This window comes from Notolabrus celidotus, chromosome 20, assembly GCF_009762535.1.
Source record: "Notolabrus celidotus isolate fNotCel1 chromosome 20, fNotCel1.pri, whole genome shotgun sequence".
NCBI lineage: Eukaryota > Metazoa > Chordata > Actinopteri > Labriformes > Labridae > Notolabrus > Notolabrus celidotus.
In genome coordinates, this window is record NC_048291.1 from 12,860,051 (window position 1) to 12,872,055 (window position 12,005).

The following is a 12,005-nucleotide window of genomic DNA, read 5'->3' on the forward strand; positions in this document are numbered from 1 at the left end:
AGGATTAAACTGACAAGGAAAGGAGGAGGGGGTATGTGATTGTTATTCACTTCCCTCTCTTTGATGCTGTCAATCAACAAGGAAAGTTCAGGGACTGCAGGAAGGGGGTCCAGGAAAGAGAAAAGAGAGAGAGTAAGGTACAAGCACAGGTATAATCATGCTGAGATGCTCACAATGAAAATGCCAACACCCTGCTTTAAAGCACAATGTTTTTACATGTTGGTTGTAAAATTTCAACTAACAGGTCAACATGCCATCCCTACGGCCAGGCCTCCAGCCTGGCTGAAAATGTTCAGTCCCTTCATGTGATTGTCCTACAAATAAAGTTCAACTTTTAGGCAAAATCATTAAACTCTCTGCACTGTATTCAACTGTGTGCCACTGTCCAGAAATGTTCTAACAAGTCCATTAAACGCATATTTTCAGTGGCGAGATGTCTTGGAATTCTTCCTTCCCAGCATTTAGCTGGAGGCAAAATGGAAACAAAGTTCATGATTAAAAACACTCATGTAATGGTTGTAAGGGGATTTAACCCTTCTGAATGACTCACTCATCCAAGCCTAATAGGTGAGAATTGTTTGCCATCCCACACAATAAACAGGCTGACCACCCATGTGTTTATAGGTAGGATGCTGGTAGGGGATTGATGCTACATGCACGCACACACACCAACGCCTACCAACAAAAACACAAATACCCTAGCCCATAGCTTGGAGCTGCTGTGCAAGGTCCCCACAACAAATCAAACACATAAAACAGCACTACTCTTGTCATGCAGGCCCTATTATATCAATTACTGAGAGAGAGAGAGAGAGAGAGAGAGAGAGAGAGAGAGAGAGAGAGAGAGAGAGAGAGAGAGAGACAGAGAGAGAGAGAGAGAGAGAGAGAGAGAGAGAGAGAGAGAGAGAGAGAGACAGAGAGAGAGAGAGAGAGAGAGAAGAGAGAGAGAGAGAGAGAGAGAGAGAAAGCAAACTTCCCTGTAAAATAACAGGAGAAAAAATGCACCCCCTGGAGGTCAATAGGCTTTAACTTATTTTTCCTCCCTCCTCATTTTAAACCTCCACGTGTGCTGATTTTTTTTACATGTATGTATCATAGGTGTTTAGCTGGTTTTAGCCTCTATAACACCAATATAAAAAAGGAGAGATGCATAGTAAAATAGATGGGGCTTAATTGCAACCATGTGTGCCTACTATAGGACCTTCAGGTACAAGGATGAATAGAACACATAGATGATGTCAGATAAGAGTAATGCCTGCTGAAAGAATGCATGCATGTTTCTGTCCATCTCTCTGGCCAGGCATCTGCAAATGTTCATGTATGGGGATAAAAGAATAAGAGGGGTAATAGAGGTAGTACAGTATGTGTGTGCACCCATGTGTGTCTGTTTCTCTCCTTTCCTTCCATAAAACAGTCCTTCTTTTCTTCGCCTGGCTTTAAGAGAAACCCGGTTCCTGGATGGGAGCCAACTTTGACGCTCACACTCTGCCTTTGCTGCTGAATGGGCTCTATTGTAGTTTCAAGGGACCTTTTTCACAATTATCAAGCAGAAAATTCCACATGGAATTACTTTTGGACAAATGTTTGCTCCACTATTTCAATCCCTTCTTTCTCTCGTTGTTTCTGTTTCCCCCCACACTCTCTATTTTCGTTTCTAATTTGTTTCCAATTTCAGGGCTGCGTGAAGGCAGCCAAGGACAATGTGTTAAAGGAGCGGGTCAGTTGGCAGAAAGTGCAGTTTGTTTTTCCTTTGCACCTCTCAGTTTTTTACTCAAATGACTTTTTCTGTCTTTTTTGCCTATTTTTTCCGTCTTCCAAATCGTACTACTGCTCCCTCAGTACAGCTGACCTCGCAGTAACCTCATACAATGTCTCCAAACTCAGCCAACACTCTGCAGCCGTGTGCGTGAAATTAAATTGCTGTTAAGCTGCATTCATTCAGAAATCAACCAGCACCTAGAGTGTTTTAATAAAGCATTATCAGAACCAGAGTCAAACAGTTGAGAAGAAAAAGAGGAGCCGAGCACCACTTTGTTTTTGGAACCTGGTCCTCTCTGGCTCCAGTTTTTGGCCCTCTGCTTGTTTCCCTATAGTACTAACTCCAGCTCTCCTACTCCACATCCCGCCTTCCCTCCCTCTAAATCTTTCTGGAGAACTAATAACAGATGAAGGGTGGTGTGCCACTGCTTCTTCTTATGCAGTGGAGCTGCAGTTCTGTGCCAGCAGATGGCCCAGATGCTGCTCGATCAAAATAAACGAGGGGAGAGATGAGAAGTGAGAGAGCAAGAAAGAAAAAGGAAGAATATAACATTGGTTAGTTCTTGGCAGCATGTATTATCAGGCACACATGCAATTTATTTCACGTGCTGTCTGGTAGATTATTAGATATAAAAACAAATGGTGGTATGATTTTCTTTGTGCAGATATTTTTGAACTTCTGAGGTTGTTCTTTCTGAATGTGTTCTTTACAATTATTATTTCCCCCTCTGTAGAACACAAAGACCAACTACTTATTATCATTTTATAACTGATGTGTAACAGGCAAGCAAGTTATGCATTATAGAATTCGATAGTTATAAATAAGTAGGTCATCCGTACTTTAATTCATTAAAAATGCCAATAATTTCAGCCTGATCTCAATGCTATTTATTTATTTCATTCTATTTTTACTTGCTATTAAAATTGTTCAAATGTTTGTTGTCTACAAATTGTTATTCTTTTTGGAGCTTAGATATCCTAACATGAACTGCAGTTGATTGAAGGAGATCCAAATCTGTAGATTACCTGCATATGTGGAACAATGGACATTGTGCTAGGTGCTGTGTAATCTCATCTATGAACAGTGATCTCTGTAGGCGTCTTAACTGACATCCGCACAGTTTTAGAAAAACTTCTTCAAATTATTTCAGTATATGCCTCTCAGCACTTATCCTCCCACTTTCCCTATAAGGACATTTTATTGTCATTCTGATACTTCATTGTAGCCCTTTATGTAGCTTCGGTTGACAAGCCATGTTGTTAATACATTTAGTTTGTGCTGAAAAAAGTCCACAGCTAATCTTGGGATTTTTTAAAGTAGCTTCTTCAAAGGTGCGGATTTAGCCTAATGGTTAAGTTGCACGCCCATATAGCTTGAGGCCCGGGTTCGACTCCCACATGTCATTCCCCCTCTCTCTCACTTTCCTACCCTATCCACTGTCTCCTCTATCAATAATGATGTAAAAGCCCAAAAATATAACTTTAAAAAATAAAAAAAAAGTTGCTTCTTCACATATTTAGAATATTGAGGGCAAAATTCTTAACATAAATGTGGAAACCAGATACAGAGGGCCAGGATTCAAGCTGTTGTGAGATAAGAGGGAGAGGATGGCAATAATTACAGAGTGAAGAGATGATGAAATATGAAGGGAGAGGGAGGTGGAGGAACATTTTCAGAGTTAAGGCTCAGCAAATGCACTGAGAGGCTAATCCGTCTCCAATTATTACATCTGAGAGCCACTCAAGTAGACATCAGTAGATTTCAGATATTGTGTGTGTGCATGTGTCAAACAGACAGCGGTGCAATTAAAAAGCATCAAAACAGAACCGCCTGTCACCCCTGGAAAGTAACCCAAGAGTGTATCTTGATTCAAAGGAGGGGGTGGGATAATTCATTCATTCAGAAAAACAAAAGCAGATGAGTGATAGTGTGTTGAATAAGAGCATGGAAAGGGAATAGTGGACTGAGGAGAGGTCATGGAGGGTGAAAAGAGTGCAAGAGGGGGAAACATACTTGCACATGTCTTCCAAAATCAAGAATGCTAGAGGAGATTGTTGAATCCAAATAAGCTGAAGACAGATGAAGCTCACAGCTCAAACATGTAGCTATCATATAAGCTAATCAGAGTCAGTTGTTGTACAGTAAACAAAAGTAAAAGTACCTTAAAGCCCTCTCTCATTTTACTGGATGGATGACATAATTTCTTGGCATGAGTGGTAATTCTGCAGCAGCTTGCACTCCAGATGAGTGACAGAGGTCTAGATGCCCAGAGCAAGGTTGCTAACCTCACATGACCCTTGTCTAAAAACAGCTGTGATGAAGAGGTGTTGAAGTTCTGAGCAGCTGTTCATGGAGCTAGTGGTTAAAAACACCAGACAAAAGTGAGGGGTTCAATCTAAAAAAAACAACAACAGTGGTGATTTCCAGTGATTGTCACCAATGGTTAGAGTTGTCACAAGCGTCTGGCATGCCTCATGCTTCAGACAGCGCTCTCTCTTTTGTTGTGGTTCCAAAACCTCAACACCTCCAACCAGAACCATCTCCAGACAATCGAAACAGGACAACAAGACAAGTGACAGAGACAGAGAGCTGTCATCATCTCTGAGTTGACAGAGAATCATCCCATTGTTGCAGTTTTCTTGTTGTTCAATTCATATCAAATATCATCCAAAATTGACTATATGACAGTTAATGCACCACTTTTCCAGGCCAAATATCCTTCATACTCACTCCAAAGCTGTTTCCGCTAGTTGGCAGTATGATTTCTCTTTTTTTTTTTCTTTTCTTTGGCAGTATGATTTCTATATCGCTCGTATCTAACTCCTTCCCATTCTCTGCTTGTTTGTGGACAGGAAACCATGGAGACTGAATCTAAGCAAATAGGAGTTTGAGCTGTTAAATGCTGAGCAGCAGTTGACCGTACTACAATAACTGTAAAGAAGAAAAAGTGGAGACCACAGAGGAGATAGAATGCATTGCTGCTGAATCAGTGAAGGCAGAAAGTGGGGGAACTTTTTGTACATTTGTTTTTGTACTAATCTTAGTAGTTTTAATGCGTAGCTACATTTTACAGAAGCGTATACGCATACATACATAACGTGTATGCTACGGCCTAGACCCACTTATCAAGAATCTTTGCAGTGGAACATGGGAAAAGGCTGCATCACCAGAGTTCAGTTAATCACTTTGTTTATTACCTACCCCCCACCAGTGGTTTCAGACACTAAAAGGATTTAATATGACATGTGATCAGGCTGACCCTAGCATTGTTTTTCTATCGATAATTAAATATCACTTCTTTTGGGGTTTTGACCAATCAGAATTAAGTATTTAACAGTGCTGGATATTTCCTAAGAAAGCTAGGTAGTTATACAGTGATAACAAAGTATAATTTTTACCCTGTCAGTGAACTGCCGTGTCTCTCTTCCAGCAGATACTTAATGAAAACCTGCTGTGTGTGTGTGTAATAAAACGTGTTGAAAGTAATCCATAATAATGACTGCAAAGCAACCCACCAAGATAAATTATGTGTACGTGTTTGAAAGAGAGCAGAAACCATCCCTAACGCCAGATGACAGGATACAGTGACGCATTAAAATGACCATGGGGTTTGTAATCTAATAAAGTCACTGTAAGGGGTAACACGTGTACACATTGTGTGTGTGTGTGTGTGTGTGTTGGGGGGGACTGATCACAACAACATTACTCACACTTTATTTTATTCGGCCAGATCAGGATAGCAAACATTTGATCTGCACACGCATTATTTCAGCTTCAACTATAGAAAGGATGTGAGTTTGTTTGTGATAAGAAGTGAAATACACTGCAGGACTGATTTCAGGTCAGGAATGCTTGCTGAGTCTGGTATGCTATTAAGGCTTCATTTCTGCCTATTAAATTTGAGCAGCTCCCTGCTGTTGTAGAATTGGCTCTCTTGCTAGATATTACAAAATGGAAAAAAACTCTTAAAACCGCAGCTGTAAATACCATTTTTAATAATGATCTAAATATTTAAATAAAGGCCATATGTGGCATCTGCAGCATACTTTGGAAATAATGCTGAGCTTAGCCTGAGAGTATTTTGACATAAACAGAAACAAAATTACAAACCTGAAACTCCTTCTTTTCAATAAACTTATGACAGTGAAAATTTTGTGAATTTGAAATGCTTTTTTTTTTATTTTTTATTTTTTTTAAAGGAGGCAAAAACTTAGCAAAAATGTCTTGTTTGGGATATCAGGGTCTACTCTTTCCTCTTTCTCTCCCACTCCAGTCGTCTTTTTATTACTCAATCTCTCATTTTCCCAAACTTACAGCAACGTTTAAGAGTCAAAGCCAGCAGCACAAACAAATCAGCAGGAGTGTACTGCCCATAACTTCAAGGAGCACTGTGACTCAGACCAACACAGCCAAGGCCTCCTCAGGGGGTCAAGCGCTTCAGCCTGTGATAAATCCTCACCTAACACACCAGCAGACATTCATCACACACTGCTGTGTACACATCCTGAACTAACTTTCAAACTCTACTAACATCGTGGATGCTGTGTATACACAATAGATTCCACATTGTTTGTAGCGAGAGCTGCTGGGTAATCTCAAACCTTAGCTCAGCTATGCTGAAATGCTGGGGGGCATGTAACAGGTTCAGAGAAGTTAAAAGCCAAAAAAGATGTTCTACCAACACCAATGCAAATACAGAAGGTATACTACATAGTCTGGATTTAGAGAGATGCTCAGGTTGATTATTTATTTGGAATTGGGATTTACAATCAGGGTGTGTGTGTAGCTCAACATTTAAATAGGGCATGACTCTGCAGTGGAATTCACTGCATGGGCTCGAAATCACGACCAAAAACCATTGTCTGTGAATAGAGTTTGTTGCTGTATTCAGAAATGCAGGTTAAAACTGTACAGTGCAAATAGAAAACATTTATATAACCATGATTCAGAATCACTGGGAATGCATTTCACAGTCCATGGCCAACATCATGGTAAGGGGATGCGTACGTGCCCATGGCTCAACATTTGATATGTTGTATTCGCACTTTTTTCAACCTAAACTTTTTTGTACTTGTGGTTGTAAATTATTTCTACTCCATAAGAACACTGTCTGTGTGTGCTTTTCGAGTGTGGTGAGTGGAAGGTGGCGACAGGCACGGATTATGTGTCTGTAATCCTTTTCATCACAGCATGGGCTCATGGTGTGTCTGCTGCAGACAGCATGATTTATGTATATCACTTAGATACTCTGGCAAACCCTAAACACATGAACAGATTTGATACTACAAGTAAGCTATACGGGCTGTATCACAAAAATAGCATAAATATAACGAAAAGGTATGCAACGAAAAAGAAAGGGATTGACTAGTAGCTACAGGAGTTTTTACTAACGCCTTAAAGTGTGTATGTGCATTTGTGTGTGAATGTAACGAAAAATCCAAATCAGTCGAACTAATTTCACTTCCCCAAAACACACATCAACATCCAGCCTAAACATAAGTGTTCACTGGCAGATCATAATGGCCGCCTCAATCACCCTTTTGCCACAGGGCTGAGGCCACCTGACCTCTGACCCCTGCATGTGAACTTTAACTCTACAGGAATGGACCTTCATACTTCCAACTAACAAACACCTGTTTGTTCCTAACAACACTCAGAGGGAGGGCTGTGTTTGGAAACCAGTCATTGCACTCAAATACACAACATGTTGATCTGCTAATCCTGTCCGTAGGGAGGGTCTGGACAGTCACAAGTGTCTGGAAGCTGATTACTAGTGAACCTGAGAATGAGTAACAGACCAGGATAAGGCTCATTTTTACAGCCTGTTGTCTGGTGATTAGGGTGCCGGTTTACATATCCGGAGGAGCAGGGACTAAACTGAGACAAAGACACACAGACGTCCTTTTATAAACCTGAAGTCAACAGTTTTGCAAAGACAATTTTGATGTTTAGAAATCTTTGAAGTCAACTTTGTGAGGTTAGCTTGAGAAAAATTGCAACCCTTAATTGAAACTGAGCATTTTTAAAATTAACAAATTTTCAAAACAACTTTCAGACTGCTGAAGACGAGGGGAACAGCAAAGAATCTATCTAAATACAAACAACTGCCCAAATACTGTCCAGTGCAATACATGTAATGCAATACAGTTGTACATGAACAATATATTTCCACACCCCGTTTCACTCCCTAGAACATCAGAGAACTCTAAAAACATGAGGAAAATAATGACGAAAACTTAAGAGTTATTCAAAGAGAAATCACCCCATCTTAGATGGCCCAGGGTACAACAGGGACTGGAGATGGGGGTTTAAAATTGTATGCAAGGGGCTGCTTGTACAATGTGTGCTGAGTTAAGTTATCTTATTGTTGTACTTGATTGAAATGACGATTAGTGGAGAGGAGAACAAAAGATGGGGGATCTTGGGCTTGTTGAGTAAATAAACAACTTTTATTAGTTGTTTTTATCTTAGAAAAATGTATTATTGGAATATTAATGATAGTTAAATATTCCCTTGATGAGCCAGAAATTCTGCATATCTCAAATCCCTACCAATAATGTATCTTTTAACAAGTAACTGTAAACGTCCGGCTATCTCCAGTTTCAAGCTTACTCATGTCCATTTTCATGCTGGACTGATCAAGCAACGAAATGATTGATGATATGCCTCCGTAAAATGATAGGCAGTAATCTTAAGTATACACAATTTGTATTTCATGAGCTAAAACATGCAAAACCACCAGTACGGTCCTTTAAGTATGGCCTGAGCTCACCCACAGCCAACATCTGTCCTGTCCAGATACAGTGACGGACGCCAAAACCCAATTACAGCCCACAACTGTCCAGGGTCGGAGAGGGCAGAGAGAGACAAAAAGAGAGAGAGTGGTGTGCTGGGCTGGGTGGTGCTATGGTCACTACAGCCCAGTGAGAGCCCAGCCACCACACAAGACAAACATAAACAGGGACACCCGCTGGGCAGGCTGACGCCGCGTGCCTGTGTGGGTGCCTGCCAGCCCGGCCTGTGGCCTAGGCGTGTGCGCACGGCGGCTGAGTACCCCAGTAAGCACCCCAAGTCGATGGGTTCACCCCAGTGGAAAGTCTGCATCAGCCCACAAGGAGCCATCTGTGGCTTAGAGAAGGTAGCGATTCACCAGACCCCCCCCCCAACCCCTCCTCCCAAGAAGTGTAGCCATCACTTCCCAAGCAACCACAAGCTAAATGTATCCTCCATGCACAGCAGAAAATAGCATAACTGTGGGGAGGTTGGAGAGGGGAGGGAGGCTGATATAAAGACACAAAAGTAGAGGTTGGCGACAGAGGAGGCAGAGGTGATGAATTGACAAAATAAAACAGGAGTTATTATGGTGCGACCAAAAAGGGAAACAACTTCATGAAACAAAGGAATGGATATTAAGTGCAGTGATAACGATAGAGACATGAAGAGAGAGAAAGGAGTCTAAAAGATGGATGGAGCACTCTGAAGACAGAATAAATAACTGCAGACAGGGATGAAGAGAGAGGGTGGGTGTAGAGGGAAGGGGGGTCTCTCCAGTTCAACCACCACATATTTTCCCTCGTAAGGGATATAATTTATACAAACCCACTAAAAAGGTCAGGAGCAGAGTATGTGGTGCCAACTATATCTCAGCAGCCAATACATTCTTCCCTACTCTCTCCTTCTGCCCGTATTCACTCTGTCCCCTTCTTTACTGATCTGTCTCCCTAAGCATCCCAGCCTTTCCATCTATTTTTACAGGGCTTACTCCAATCACTGTGGATTTTAAGGTTTGGAGATAGTCATGCGTGTTATTCAAAGACTGTACTGTCTCAGCTTTTGCTTCAAATATGGCAGGCAGCGGTGATCAACTTCAGCTTCCTCGCTTGCATTCTTGTCTTGATTATAGTCAAAACACAGAGAGGAAGAGTAAAAGAAGAACTTTGTATGATAGTTAAGCTGTAGAAGATACAGTGTTGCATAAAGGCTAGAGAAGGAAGAGATATAACGCTTCTAGGCTTTTTTTTTGAAGAGATAATAAAAGCATAGTTGTGAATTAAACAGTTTTTATAGCAAGAATGACGTAAGAGCGAGTTTTAAGGCAACAGTTTATGTCACAGGAAGAGGTTGTTGGATAAACTAAGAGTACCTGGAGGTGTGGGTACACTGTCATGTGGGGGAATTACTTACAGGAGATTCAGGTACACCATCTAAGACATTGGTCATTTCTAGATCAATTTTTGGCAAAAATCTGGACTACTTCTTTTTCTCTTTAGTCTTGATGGATGGAACTTACAACGTTCATTTGTTGGACTTTGTCGATCCAAACGTCTGCAATGAATTCTTGGAAGTTTTGAGGGTTTCTGCACCTTTTACCTAAAATAATATAGAGACTGATTCTGAATTGAAAACCTCAGTTACCTTGAAAGGCTGCACATCATTTAGCTGATCATTCTAATGTTATCTGTCCTGTATGAGTTGGATTGTTTTTTGTTGAAACTATGTGTTACTGTCACTCTTGGACAGGTCTCCCTTGGGAAAGAAATCTCTAATCTGGGACTAGTCTGGTTAAATAAGTGTTATATAAAATAAAACAAATGAAGGTGGTTTGAAAATGTTCGCTACTGCTACCAACAATCAGTCTGGATTTCAAACTTCTCCCTTCATGTAATTTTTTTCACACAGCTTCTTCATGTGTAAATGAGAACGAAATACCTGACACAGACTGTCCAAAAGTGTGTGCCGTTATCTCCATTTGTATGATTCCAGCTATCTCACCTGTCTCCATCACTGTAAGATTTCAACACTGCCTACAAGCACAGATATTTTTTACAGTTATCAACACTGTCTCTCTTTAGACAGGTAGGTCCAGGGTTGAAATGTATTTGAACCACCTGACAGATCCACCAGACAAGGATAGGTGGGCATGCTGGGTAAAACTGGAAAAAATGTTGCTTTAAAACGAAGCCAGATTATACATGGTGTTAGTCCTGGAAAATCATAGTACCAGATACCAGTTGCATAAAAACATAAATACAAGTATCACAAGTTATCTCCAGCCTGACTATGGAAGCAACATCAGCTGTAATACTTTACGAGAAACTGCAATAAAGAATTTAAATACTTTGAAACAACAACTTTTCAATGAGAGCGTAGGCAGAGAGTGAAATACCTATAGAAACTGTAGCACAACTCAAAGGTATTGCACAAACAGACATAGCAAGACACAACCTCATTCTCTCACCAACACTGAAAAGAGCAGTGAGAGTCATTTCTGAAGGTCAGATGTTTACCACTCACTTCACAGTGTGATGACCTCTGTTTACAAAAGACTGCTGTTGAATGTGCGAAAAAGTTTGGACGACATGTCTGACTGAACTTGCTGTATGTGTTTATGCTCGTGTGTTAGTTTGCACAGTAGCTAGCTCACCACTGACCGTGAAGACGGTGGAGAGACGGCCAGCTCACAGCTGTGAGTCTCCACAGCTTCACAGCAGCAGTGGACCGTGGATGGCACATGATGGCCAGGATGTGTGAAAAAAAAGTTAAGAACAATACAGGCCACCTCACCAGTGCACGTGTGTACGAACTTGTACCCCCAGTCGTTCATCAAGTTTGTGTTTTTTCACTCCAGTGCCAATGAAAGGTTTGCTCCCCGAGAACACCACCCAGGCAGGTCAGAGTGAAAGACGCAGCTTTGTCCCTTTGGCAAAGGAACAAGTGGTCCTTTAAATGTTTTCCTGTAACCCGGCCTCAACCTTTCTCCAGGCTGGTCTTTTGGTCAAACATGTTTGGTGAAGGTGCTTTGTGAGGGAGCTGCTCTTTCACCCTCACACTAAGACCCGATCCACACAGCTGGCTTACAAAGACCCACTGTAAAGGAAAAAGGACAGCAGGATACTGTAAAATGCACATCATCTTTACAATGTCTGTTTTTCAGTTTGTAGTTCCTGGGAGGAAAATAGAAACTACCCCTGAAGAGTTGGGAGGCAGAAATATCTCAAGACAAAAACATTGTGCATCGATTGTTTCACTTAGGTTTTCAAGACTAGTTAAATTGCGCTGAACAAAGAGCAAGTGAGTTGGAGATGAACAAAGAACAGAAAAACATGGAATCCAAACTGTTTGTTTTAAAGTGTACTATCTTATTAAAGTATCACATGTGGCGGTGGAACGCATTGCTAGAGAAAGACATGGATGGTTAAGTCTGTGTAACTCCACCTGTCAAATCCAGCAGAGTGATGATGAATGC

The 12,005-nt window shown here is 41.1% G+C and overlaps 1 protein-coding gene across 2 annotated transcripts in view; it reads right to left on the reverse strand.

The window, feature by feature from the left end:
* LOC117831964 (mitochondrial import inner membrane translocase subunit TIM16-like) overlaps positions 1-12,005 on the reverse strand; it is a 139,614-nt gene that overhangs the window by 69,504 nt on the left and 58,105 nt on the right. The gene's annotated exons all lie outside the window — the stretch shown is intronic.